This window comes from Neopsephotus bourkii, unplaced genomic scaffold, assembly GCF_033783945.1.
Source record: "Neopsephotus bourkii isolate Nb327-2 ecotype Australia unplaced genomic scaffold, CSIRO-AGI_Nbou_v1 NB_994, whole genome shotgun sequence".
Classification (NCBI taxonomy): Eukaryota; Metazoa; Chordata; class Aves; order Psittaciformes; family Psittacidae; genus Neopsephotus; species Neopsephotus bourkii.
The window spans coordinates 3,276,737-3,289,958 of record NW_026901486.1 but is presented as its reverse complement, the minus strand read 5'-3'; the positions used below and the strand labels follow the sequence as shown (position 1 = coordinate 3,289,958).

At 44.1% G+C, this 13,222-nt stretch overlaps 1 long non-coding RNA gene across 3 annotated transcripts in view; it reads left to right on the top strand.

Annotated features, from left to right (window-relative positions):
- The first annotated feature begins 802 nt into the window (after positions 1-802).
- The window catches only part of LOC133215701 (uncharacterized), a 51,158-nt gene continuing 38,738 nt past the window's right edge, over positions 803-13,222 (top strand). For 2 of the 3 annotated variants that reach the window (XR_009726466.1, XR_009726468.1), the window contains exon 1: positions 803-913. This is a non-coding gene — a long non-coding RNA (uncharacterized LOC133215701). The remainder of the gene's footprint in view (positions 914-13,222) is intronic. The other variant, XR_009726467.1, reaches the window with a different exon arrangement.

Here is a 13,222-nt window from a genome sequence, read left to right as displayed (position 1 = left end):
TGAAAGCTTAACAGTAAGAAAATATTTCTTTATATTTGCCATTTGATCATGACAGGAGACATTTTAATCATCACTTCTCAGCCTGTCTGATATATAAAGAGCATCTTTTTCTGTTACACTGCTCTTATAAGTGTCCTACAGTCTGTTTGCTCACAAACAACAGTGATTATCTTTTCTATAGGGAAACTATGGCTTTCTTTTTCTTAACTGGGCAACACTCCTACTGAAGTTGGGTTCTGTCAAAAATGATGGGTCTCAGCCCAGGTCAGTGTCCTGGGGGGGAAAAAAAGGGAATGAGGACAGATATAGAAGTTTGTCAGGACAGGCTGGCCCATGTAAGGGTGCCAGGAGACAGTCATTATATAGGTGCAGAGGTTGAAGATGATGGCATTTGTGAGATACACAGAGAAGAAGCAGCTCTGGAGAGGTGCTTCCAGCCAACCTTTTCTCTCCCTCCATCTGCTTTTGACCTGCACTCCAAGTCCCTCCATCTCTCTGTCCTGTTGCAGCACTTTTGCCCATCTCTCTGTCACTGGCACCTATAAATCCTACATCCACCAGGACAAGTGGATGAACAGTTTGGTTGGGAATGGTAGAGGGGCACCTGATACTTTTCCACCATAGGTAAATATATGTTTTGATGCGGGAAGGCACTCTGGGGCTATGGTTTTGGTCAGTAATTAGCTGGAGGCAGCTGTGCCTCCTGGAGACATGGTGTCCTAAGACTGTGTCCTAAGACTATATCCTGCTGATTGTGTCCTAAAATAGCTCTGCTGATGGGGATCCAGCCAGGATCGTGTGAGTGCTTTGTGTGCCCTGGGTCCTGCAGCATGAAGAGAATGTTGTACAATAAGTTGCTGCACATCCTTCAACTCAGATGCACAAAATCTGCAACACCTCAAGCTAAAACCAGGTAAGCTCCAAGGGCCATTGTGGTTTGCAGTTTACTAGTATAATAAACAGAGAATTATGATGTTCAGCTGCATTGGTGCTGCCTACAAGTTCCTCTTTGCTTCTCTTTCTGCTATTTGCAGTGTGGCCAGGGCTGTTGTAACACTGCTGATGCCGATGGTGAACCTGGTTTGTGCTGTGAGGTGTTGTAAGCACCGGGCACTTGCAGTTCAGTGCTTCCACACAGAGATGTAAAAGTTCCCCAGTCTGAGGGATTCCCAAATTCCAAGTATGTGCCTGGTGGCCCCCATTTGTGCAAGAACAAAGCCAGACACCAAAGGCACCTGCTTAGGAGCATTCAAAGCACAATGCAAAATCTAAGGCTGTGGCTTGATACTATTTCTACTTCTTCTGTAACAGCTCAGTTAAAAGGCATTTTTGCAGGGGAGAATGTGACACTTAAAAGGTAACATATTCTTTTCACCTTTCAGTTTCCAATTCAGTTTGTAACTGAGCCCCAAGAAGCGATCAGGAGCAGCTTTCCTTTCAGCCTAAAATCTCTTTTTCATGCACTGGATGTCAGCGCTCCCGAAAAGATTAAATAAGGCAGAGGTAATGTAGATTTAAAGAATTTTCCAGATGAAGTGCCAGAGCACTTTGAACTGAAGAAGAAAGGGGTTGCTGTGTGGAGACTGGTCGGTATGGGGGGAAGGCACTGTGGAGCATTGCCCTGCAACGTGCCTGTGGATAAACGTGCTATGTCCCTGGAGTCCTGCAGTCTGGAAGAGCACCGTTAACTCTGTTCTGTGGGCACAGTGTGATGCTTGCAGTGTGCTGGCATGACAGGGCTGCATGCCCACTAATGTACCTGGGGAATGGTCCTTTCTAAGAGGTCTAAGGGCTGTTTAGGACCAGGGAGCTGGAGAGACCTTGCTCAGCGGCCCTGGTGTACATTGAGTAAGGCACCCACCATACTGATGGGACAGAGGGGATCTCCATCCCCCTTAGTCTTTGACCAGAAATCCAACTCTGTATCAAAAAAACACCCATCCAAAAGGGATGCTAGCATGGGAGGAAGAGCTGCAAGGCCAATGCTCGTGCTCTCTGTGTCTGTTCAGTGGCCATCTCAGCTAGGGAAGAGGAACTGGACATCACCAGAGCCAAATGTTGCTGCTACCACCAGAAAAAGAAGCAAAAAGGGAAATTTATCCTGCTTGTCCTCCACCCTGCTTCAACACTGAGGGCGTCTGGGCAAGAAGATGAGCTGCCACAAAGGATAAATTGCTCCTGTTATCTCCAGATGGATCAGGTGTCTGACAGCATGATACCAGCCCTTCAGGAGAAAAGTTCAAGGGAGATGTGTGGAAACACTCACTCTGTAATGCTCCCAGAAGGTGCAGTTACCTTCTGGCCACGAGCAATGGGTGAAGGGAGAAGGAGGGGGAGGAAAAATGTTTAACAATAATAATAATATTAAAAAGCCCAAAATAATAATAATATATAAAAAAAATCCCCTTTGCTTTTCAGTAGCAGCTCTTCCAATGCTCCCAGACCAAATTAACTCATAAGAAATTCCTGGCAGGTCGGTATGAATTCCACAGATATGTGAAACAAGATTTGGAGGTAGAGTGAATAAACAGCTTCAAGTCATGCAAAAGGGCACTGGAGTGGGTAGAAAAAGAAGGCAGGACTCCAGCTCCATTTCTCCTCTCTGATTCTGTTTTCCTTGTGCCATTTGACCTTCAGGAATACCATGTGCTCTGTGAGCTTTGTGTTTCTATTTGGGGCATCCTTATTGAGAGACCTGCAAAGCAGCATGAAGAGCCGGCAGGAGACTGAAGCCATTCAGGTATCTAGTGCCACTGAGCAGATACTCATCTCTGCCTGTTCAGGCTTGTTCACCCTTCAGGATACATGGGTGTGTATGTGTGGGGCAGTATGGGATTATGTGGGAGACGAAGGCAACGTCATAAATACAAGTCTTGACAGCAACTCAAGGGCTGATTTTCTGGTGCTCTGTGCCTGCAGTTGGCTTGTTTCTTTCAAAACCCTTTCTCAGCCCCCTGGATAAACTTTTAGGGGATGCTAACGTGGTGATCTCTGGTGAAAACCACTTATTTTGAAACCTGACCGTGGTTTGAATGGTGAGCTCTTGGGAAGTTTGTAATTTGATGCACATCCAGATCAAATACAAAGCCACTGGGAGTATGATAACAGATGACCATATCCTGCTTCTGTAGACATGTACAATATGTCTGTAGAGATACCTTGGATTCTTCTCATCAATTTTGGGTGTCCATTGCCTTTTTTTTCTTTCTCTTATTAAGGAAGCACCCTGTGCTGTTGACTTGTTAGGGGTGTTCTGTGCAATATTTCTGGGTAGGCAGGTATAAGCTTTTGAATTGTGTTTGTACAGCTCCTAGCACATTGGTCCCAGTCCTTAGTGGAGGAAGCAGGATGGAGGCAGAACTGATAGTAAGCGCGTTGATGCTGAGCTCAGTTCTCCTCCATCACAGGCAGCTCATGTCCAGTCCCAAAGCCACCACTCAATAGCTCTTCCACATCTCTTCATGTCCATCGGAAAAAAATGTTGCCCTGCTCCCTATAACAAACTTAATACTTTATGTCAAAGACTCAAAACTGTATTGTAAAATATAGGAAATCTCAAGGGCATCTTCTGTCATGACATAGGGAAGAAGTGGTCAAGTAGAATTCCCTATTGACTCTACAGAAAGGGTTATAGCCCTTACTGCAAACAGAAGGAAAGAGCCCAGCAGCTCTTGCCAGGCTGAGCCAGGGAAGACTTGACTCTGGTGCCAAGAGAAGCTCAGAGTGTGTGATCCAAGATAATTCTTAGCCTGGAAATGTTTAACACCTCCAGGAGGACCAGCCCTTATGTCCTTGCCTGCCTTTATAGCTCTTGTCAGCTCAGGTGCCTGTAAGGCAGATGAGGAACCCATAGGAAAAAAGGAGAAAGAAAAGCTCCTCCCAGTCTGTGCAGACACCCATGAACAGCTTTGGGTCATGTTGAGTCCCATGTGGACAGGGACATGACTCTGCCTGGTCACCCAACAGCCCTTCTTGGACACACCAATAAATAGTGCATTCATGGGTTTATCATCATTTGGAGGCAGCAAGGGCTTAATTTTTAGAGTGCACCCACGGAAACCTCAGCCCTAAACCCTCTGAGAATCACTGTCCCTTCACAAGTGTGGAGAGCCTCAGGCAGGCAAAAGAGGGCAAAGGCAAGGTGGTTTTCAGCTATAGCCTTAAATATTGCAGCACAGGTTGGATTTTACCCCTTGCATGGGGCATTGAACATATCCTTGGCTACCCAGGACCAGACTGTAGCATCCTACTTTTGCTGTGTACCCCCCTGGACCCTTTACAGATGTGAAAACAGACTTTCTTTCTCCTCTGACAAAATTCAATGGGACATTTCTTCCTCTTCTTTCTCCCTCTGGTTTTTGTTGTATTCTTGACAAGCTTGAACTCCATAGGGGGGGGAAAGAAAAGAGCAGCCCAGCCCCTGGTTCTCCTTGCATCCTGCAGCAGTGCCCATTTTACATGGTACAAAGGTCATTTAGCATAGCTTGAAGCCCTCAGCAAGTTGCACAAGGCAATTTCATCTGATCCGTGATGGAATTCCACTCAGCCAAAGTCCTTATTATTATGCATTTTTTACACATTAGGATTTTCCTTTTGTTGGCAGCCAGATCTCTTCATGAGGTGTTAAAAAGTGCAGAGGGGCTCTCTGCTCCACTTCGGGTAGCTAATCCTGCCTTTAAGGCTGGGATAACTGTTTCATTACAGGATGAGCTCAGCTTTAGAGCTGCTGACATTTGCTGACAAGGATCTCAGAAACCAGCACAAAACTTGTGATGGAAGAAAACTCATCTCTGTTTCTTGCAGGATAGCTGCATCTCAGCAAGGGCTGTGAGAATGTGATTTCTCCTGCCTCTCCCAGTTCTAGCCCCTAATTTTCTAACTGTTTTCCAAGCTGGCAAACATATGATGGCTCATTTGCACCTGTGAAAAGAAATCCTCCCAGTTTGATGGATGATATGGCAAACCTTAAAAAATAAAGGTTAACTGGTGGAGTTAGATAAATAGGTTCTCCCCCAGCACTGGATGGAGCAATGTTGCAGGCAGAGCAAGCATCTGCTTCATGCCAGTCATGGCCCCATATTAGCTAGGTAGTCAGAGCAACTATTTTATTAAGTACTGTGGTCCTTCAAGTACTAATTAGATTACATCTGGATTGAAAAAAATCATAGAATCATGGAACAGTTAGGGTTGGAAAGGCTGTTAAGACCATCAAGTTCCAACCCGCCTGCTATCACACTAAACCATGTCATCCAGGGCTCTGTCCAACCTGGCCTTGAACACCACCAGGGATGGAGCATTCACAACTTCCCTGGGCAACCCATTCCAGTGCTTCACCACCCTCACAGTAAAGAACTTCCTCCTTATATCCAAACTTCCTCCTTATACGCAAGAAATACATAGCCTTTCAAAATAATATCAAGGTTTATTAAAATGCTTCTGGCTGGAAAAATAATCCAACCCAGTCCTGCAGTCAGTGGGATATTTCAGTGATTTTAGGCTGTTTTGACTTTATCAGAGAAGATGAACTCAAACAGGAACAGGTGCAGAGAAAAGCAACTAGAACGAAGCATAATCAGGACCTGGAAAGCCTGTTTTATGAGAGAGAACTAAAAGAGATTGGCTTGTTAAGCCTAGCAAAATGAAGGGAACATGATTGCTGTCTATAAATACATCAGGGAAGTAAGTACGAAGAAGGGAAAAGAGCTATTAAAGCAAAAGGCAGGTTTGGCACAAGAACAAATGGATATAAACTGGTCACTAATAAACACAGTCAGGAAATTAGAAGATGCTTTCCAGCCACCTGAGGAGCATGGCTCTGAAACAGGCTTCCAGTAGCAGCGGAGGGGGTGAGGGCTGGGCTTAGCTCATATTATGCTTGGGCAGTTTCTGGCAATGGATGGCATGTCCTGAAAGCTGGGGGCCAAATTCAGAGTCCTGGGAGATCCCTGCTTAGTCCTACCTGTCAGTACAAATACCCGGCAGCAGGTGAGGAGGAAAGATAGAAAATTGTAATGATGCTGGCAGTTTGTTGGGAAAATGCTGCTTCTGGAGCAAATAATGTCTCAGGGAGTAGAAATAACCAGTGAGAAGATTTCACCCAGCAAGATGAGAACAGATAATGAAATGCGGAGTAGCAGTGAAATGATTTCCCAGCAGAGCTGGGAATGGCCCTAAACCTTATTTCTTGATGGCAATGAGTTTCCTTCTATGAAATGCAGCAAAATCCAGAAAAGCTATATAGGACAAATATCCCCTAAGTCTGCAAAGGGACCACATCAGTTGTTAGCAATGAGCAGACTGTGTTTGGTGAGTTATGACAGGATAAACTGAATTTAGCTCCCTTTGTCTCCTGCCTTCTCCATGGCCAAAATTGAAAAATGGGCAAAGACTTCCCTTCAACACACTGCCTAAGGAACACAGGGTAAATTAGCACAGCTATTGAATTCCCTTGCTGAAAGTGCCTTTTTTCCCTTTTGATTTAGACAAACTGAAAAGTTTAAGCAAATTCAGCAGTGTGGCACAATCTCACTGGCTGAAGATTGTCTGCTGCATATGAAATCCTGAAACAGGCTTTGGCTCAACAGAAACACACTGTTTTTGTTTTGTGAGTAAACCCCAAGTGCTATTTGGAGTCATCGTCTCACAAACGCAGGCGCAGAGCAGAGTGTTTTGGTCAAGCTGATTCTGTTCTTGCCTGAGCAAAAGGCTTTTGGTTAATGGGTTTTTAAGTGATCTGATGTTCAGTCCTCCTCTTGTGAATGATGAGAGTTAAAACAATATAGGCCTCTGGTTCTGGTTTTATTTACAAACCAGGAAAACCTCTTGTGTTCCATGGAGGCCCCAGGATACAGAGGGAAATAACTGTGAGAAGGTCTTGATCCCATTCCCAGCAGCTCCTCTACCTAGTCACTGGTGGCTCTACAAGAGCAGTTTCTCTCCAGACGTTGTTCCTATCCTGTTTTTCTGGTTTCTCAGGTATGTGCCCAACTCTTTTTTACAATTAAGAACATACTGGTCCCCCGTCAGTAATAATAAAGGCAAAGAAAGGTAATGCAAATAGTTACCAAATGACCAAAGGGACTAAACAAAGTGTGACACCTCTAAACAGACAACTAACCCCTGGTAATAGGACGGCAGCATATCAACGCAAGCATGAATCAATATCAGTCAATGCTGTAGCATAAGCCAATGCCATATGTACTTCAGCAACCCAAAAGCGTTGCAGGCATCCACCCTGGTTACATGATGCACTGTGTTCTCTTGAGCCAACCTAATGGCTCAAATGCGAGACCAAAGGTGTTTAGGAAGACATGGGCAAGGAAGCTGCTGTGTTAAAACATGGTTACAAGTGCACGACAACCCATCGCTAAGAAACATTTGCTGAAAGTCATTTACTCAGAAACATTTACTGCATGTATTAGCAGGGATGATGCAGAAGAGACAAATTCATTACCTGGCTCATGATTTCACATTAGTATTTGCCTTCAGTGGCTTAACTCTAGAGATGATTTTTTGCCCAGTCCATATGCACATACTCTTATTTTTCATGTTTGCATTTATGAAACTCAGATCTGCAGTGAAGCTTGAGAAAAAACTACACAGAACATAGAGACCTGGTGATGGCCTCAAACTCTCTATTTTGCTAAAAAGTGAGATGAAGAAGCACTCTACCATGCTTACAAACTGGGTAGCTACCAGGATGTAAAGAAGCAATGCTGTTGCAGGTCTGCAAGCTAGGTGAAACCTCATTGCTGTTTTGGGGGGGTGTTCAATGAAGGTGGTGCAATAAGAGCAGCATGGCAGTTGCTTAGTCCCACTGAACTCCCAAACAATGCCTTGAGTGAATAAATCATCCATGCTATGCACTATACAGAGGAGAATGACTGCCTGATTAGTGAGTTTCCTGTTGAACGGGTGCGCTGATGAAATACTGTACGAATCAACTAATGATCAGGCTGTTACAGGAGCACTTACTGATTTAGTTTGCAAAGTGTCTTTTCCTTTTGTCCCAGAAATGCCCTTGCTGCTTTTGTTCATCCTTTAAAATGAAATTCTTTTAGAGAATGCAAACCCTGATATGACTCTTGAACTTAGGCTTGTGACTTCATATTACTTAGTTTCTATGACAATTAGCTTCTGAAATGAAAAGAAGACCACAGTCTAGAAATGAGACAGGGTGTGCAATTTCAGTTAGAAAGATGGAGACAAGATGGGCAGGATGGAAGAGAGGAAGAAGGAAGAAAGGAGAAAGCTGGAGGGAAAGAAAGCCATATCTGGGTATGTTTAGATGTACAGTTTAGCATCACACTTAAAGGAACAAGATACCTGAACAGTCAAGCTACAGCTCCTTGCATCCTGTTCTGAAATCTTGGAGAACAGGTTGCCTTCCTCTTGAGAATGGGAGAGAGTAAACACTTTGTTGGCCAAGCTGTGCTTTGCAATCAAATCCTCTTGTATGTTACTTTCACTACTGCCTCATGGCAGTATGGACCTCCCTACCAACATGTTTTTATCCTGTACTGAAGGAGAAGGACCTTCCTCTTCTAGCCTTTATCCCGCAGCCATTTCCCTGATCTGAAGCCAGGAGTAGCTCATTGCAAAACAGGACATATTATTCACACCAGCCTGGCTAGGCACTTATGGGTAGATAGATGATGATCCACATTTACCCAAGTGCAACTAAACAGCTTTTTTGAAGTGGTGCTATGTCAATGTAGCTCATGACTTTATGTTGAGGATGGCAGAAGTTTCATTGGCTTCAGACCAGGTTTTTTTTGCAGATCACTCCCTGTTAATCACTTGTGAGCTATTTTACACCTTTCAGAGCAAGCCTCCTGAGGTGGAGGATCCTCACTGCACTGGTTGGAGGCATAAGCCAAGGTGTGGGTAATCTCACCTTGGAAAGGTGTAGGGTGAGCACGTCAAACAGAGCTGCAGTTAGATCCAACTCTGTTATTAGCCCATGGTCTAATGGGCTGTGAACCAGTTCACAGCACTGATATACCTGCTGTGAAGGTGTGCAATTGTTCTGCCTTATTTCTGGGCTGAGAACCTTTGTAGGCCATTCAGGCTGGAAGCCAGATGGAGAAAGAGGTTAATGCCACTTTGGAGTCTGTTCCCATGAGGTGCCAACCTTGCATGCTACAAATGTCATGTAGCTGCTGCTGTTACAGGACTTCTTGCTTCAGGTTTTGAGTTTCTCACTGTACCCAAACTACAGGACAAGGAATAGGTGTCTTCTGGTTTGGATCTGACCTAAAGCAAAAGCAGGCAGTATCTTCTGATCATCAGAGCTCAGAGGGCTCCAGTTCCAGTTTTGATCTTTTTATTATTTATTTATTCCTCATGTACACTTAATCATTTCTACCTGATGTTAAAGATCCCTTGTGTCATCTGAAACCTACTGAAAACAAACTGAAATGTGGCTAATAAATACATACATGCACGAGTACTGCCTCATGACTGCCTGCTCCTACCTGATTATTGCAGGGACTCCAAATTGCATGCTGGTGAAATGTATTTAAACATGAATATCAATTTAAGGCTTCAGTTCTGATCACGCTAGATGACTCTTAACAACCATGACCAACCTCTCCTCAAATCATTACCATTCGTATAGCCACAAAAGGCAAACTTGATGAGAGAATGAGAAGCTAGTAGGGTCTCAGGCTAAGCATACAACAGTGGGATAGCTATAAATGAACCTTTTCAACCATAAATTACATGTGGCCAGTAATTCCCTTTTCTCCCTCTCTCCCTCCCTCTCCATCCTCCCCCTCCACTCTGAAAACCCTGGGACAAAGGCTTGCCTCTCTGAAGGATGCCTTTCTGGAGGATTAAGCAGCTTTTGTTGACAAAATACAAATTACAACTCCTTTGCTTGGTGTCCCGCCTTCTCAGCTGGGCTCCAGTCCCTGAGGGACAAGGCTCTATTACCCCTGCGTAGATGAAGAGCTCAGAATAGGCAGATGTAATTATTAACACCATTCAATGGAGTGTCTTTCTGAATTATCAATTAAAAATCTCTACTGTTTTTCCCTTGCCCTAAATAGAAAGCTGATGGCAGTTAATCTATTGTGCAGCAGAGTTTTAGATGCATATTTAAACAGAGTGCTTCTCTGCCTTTTCATCCCAAGGGCAGTGCAGGGTGAGAGGTAGCACATGAGGTAGCACAAAGACCCTTGTCATTTGATTGAGAGAAGAGTCTTTGGAAAAATATTGTCGCCTTCCACCCTTGCAAACAGGTCCCGTGGAGATAGCCAAACAGGCCTGAGATGCCCAATATTGTGGGAGATGACAAATGGGAGTTCCCTGCTCATACACCAAAGTGCATCTAAACAGCTCTTTTGACATGCTGCTATTAAAATGCAGAGTTCATGGGCAACAGACACATGAGCATGAAGTGAAAACAGAAATGAAGCAATGATGTGATTAAAACCAACAGCCACGCTGAGCCAGGCTGCCAAGAGCTGTCAGCTTTTGGCTGAGGGAGAAGGCTGATGCACTAGGTTTTGGGGAAGGGGATGCGAGGATGGCTCAGGAGCAGGAGGAGATCATAGGTAGAGTTTTGTTAACTCTCCTGCTGACCTGCAAGTATGTGCCCAACTCTCACAGGAATAAAGGTCCTTTCAAACTTCCTTAGAAATCTTGTTTCAATACTACTGAGACCTTCAAACTTTCCATCAGTGGTACCAGGGTGTTGGGCTACCACTTGTATTTGACAGCACCAAAGCCCAGTCCAAACATCTCCAAAAATACTAATTTTCTTCTTAGAGTTTTCCTTTTCATTTTTATTTGTGAGCAACTTCTGTCCAGTCACAGAATTGAGCCAATTGCTTGAACAGAGCAAACTCCTGATTAATGGGTATATTATATTGAATTTTTTCCATCTTGTGTGTGCTGTGCATGTTGCCCTTTTTACACAGCTGGGATTCCCACCTAATCCATGAGTAGACTGAGATGTTTTTAAACATTGGAAAAGTGGCATTATGCACAGCAGGAATTTCAGTTCAATAGTTTCAGTTTCCAAAGTGGCATCAACTAAAAAAACCACCCAAATAAAGACAAAACAAGCAAAGTTTGTGACTATTTCTGGACTTGGGGAAGTAGAGTTAAAAATGCTCTATCAGACAGAAAAAAATAATAGCTGCTGAGGAACTGGAAAGCATTCGGGGCTGGACATGTGCCTTCTGCCGTTTAGGAGCTTATTTTATTAGCACTTAAGACCTAGAAGTAGCATTGAACTCTTGACATGTTGGATCATTTCCATCTATTGCCTAATACAACCCCTATTCGCTTTTCCTAGCTCTTCAGAGTTGTGATTACCTGATAGCATGCAATACCTGGGATGTAATCTTTTTCCCTTTTTTTCTTTGTAATGATATGACTCCCCTTGCCCCCAGAAAGCTGGCAGACCATAATGGATCCTAATGCACATGCGAGCATTTCCACGCTGCACTGCTCTGCTCTAAAGCCTTTCTCCAAGATGAATAGCATTTGAACTTTGTCCAATATTTCTTATGTGGTATGTGCCCTTTATTTACTCCATTGTGTATATCTCACTCCATTTAAAATATTCACAGTTTGTTTTCAGTCCTATCTGGCTGGCCTTCAGTCTGGGTTTAACAAATGTTAGACGTTATATTCACTTGCATGTTTCGGGTTTTGTCATGAACCAGAAGGGGAAGAAAAGGAATTAAATAAAAGTTGCCTGCACCATGATTTAAATAACATGCTCAGATCCTTTATTTTTTTGTTGTAAATGCCTTCATCTCTTAGCCTTATAAGGTGCAGACTGTCTCACACTGAACTCTAGCTGGGTGGCCTCAGTCAGCCAACAGCCCCGCAAGCTCATCCTATTAAAGTCATTATGTTTACTTCTTATTTCAACAAACCAACCTGGATTTTGAGGCGGGAAAAGGGAAGAAATCTTAAGTCCATTTGAGAGTGAAAGGGTGTGAAATCAATTGCTAATAAGCTGCAAAATGGGAGCTTTCTTCATTTGCTGCTAAAAATGCCTCTTTTGCTACTGGTGAGGGCTGTTACTTTCTGTATAAAATCTAAGGAACCAATTAGTTCATAGGCAAGAGATGAAAAATAGGGATTGCTGGAAACCAGAGCAATTTCATATCTGAGCACCACCATTCAGAGCACTTTTCACCAGACCTCTAGTCCTACTCCCATAAGGAGAGTGAGTAGCTCCATGAATAACACTGATGAACATTGAAATGCTCTTTGCTGGTTGGGAAAACTGAGGCACGGACCCTTACTTCAACAGATAGCTGCTGGACAAGTTGGGAAGCAGACTCATGTGAAGAGAAGAGCTCTCATGAAGAGAAGAACATACTCATGCACTGGAGAAGGGCTTGAGGCCTATGTCCACCAACAAGTAGCACATCTCACGCTGGGACCACAACTTTGCCACGTTGCCATGTAGACGTAGTAAGACTGATCCTTCTCCCAGGATATTGCAGTCTCCAAATCAGAAAGAAAGGACAAGAAACTGAAGACGACAGCCTTGAGGCTAAAAGTACCAATGCGAAGGAAAATGGGTGGTTGGCTGTGTAAAGGGGAATGAAGTAATGAAAACAAAGAAACATCGGTTCCTAGTACAGTGCTCTGGTTCCTGCACTGGACTCACTGTCCTCCCTCTGTCACTGAGTGGCTACATCACCATGTCACTTCATTTCCTCATAGCAGCACCTACATGCTCTCTTGGGCAGGAATGGGCTCCTGAGCAAGTCAGTGAAGAAAGGAGCTCTCAGCAGAATGGCCCCTGGGAACTCTTGTCTTGCAATCAAAAAGCCACGAGTGAACACTGTAATCCCTCCTTAGCTGGACACAGCCCCAGCTCCCTGTGATTTTCCTGGGGTGGTCATCGTTCCTGATTTCCTTCCTGTCCCCTGATAAATAGGACAGTAAAAGGGGGACTGAGAGAGTAGCCTTGATGAAGTGCCTAAGTACATTCCAGAGATACTGGGCACTACAAGGGCTTTTCATGTTCAGCCAGTGAGTAACACAAGAACCAGTAAGAAGAAGCTCAGCCTGGAAGTTAAGGGCAAACAAATTCACAGGGGAAATAAAGCATGTAAAAAACAATTAAAACAGCAAGGCTGATTAACCCTCAGCACAAACTATGGAGGGCAGCAAGGCATTTTCAAATGAATACTGAATGCCTTGGGGAGGTGATTTCCAGAAGACTTCCCCAGCTGAGCAAATGGAT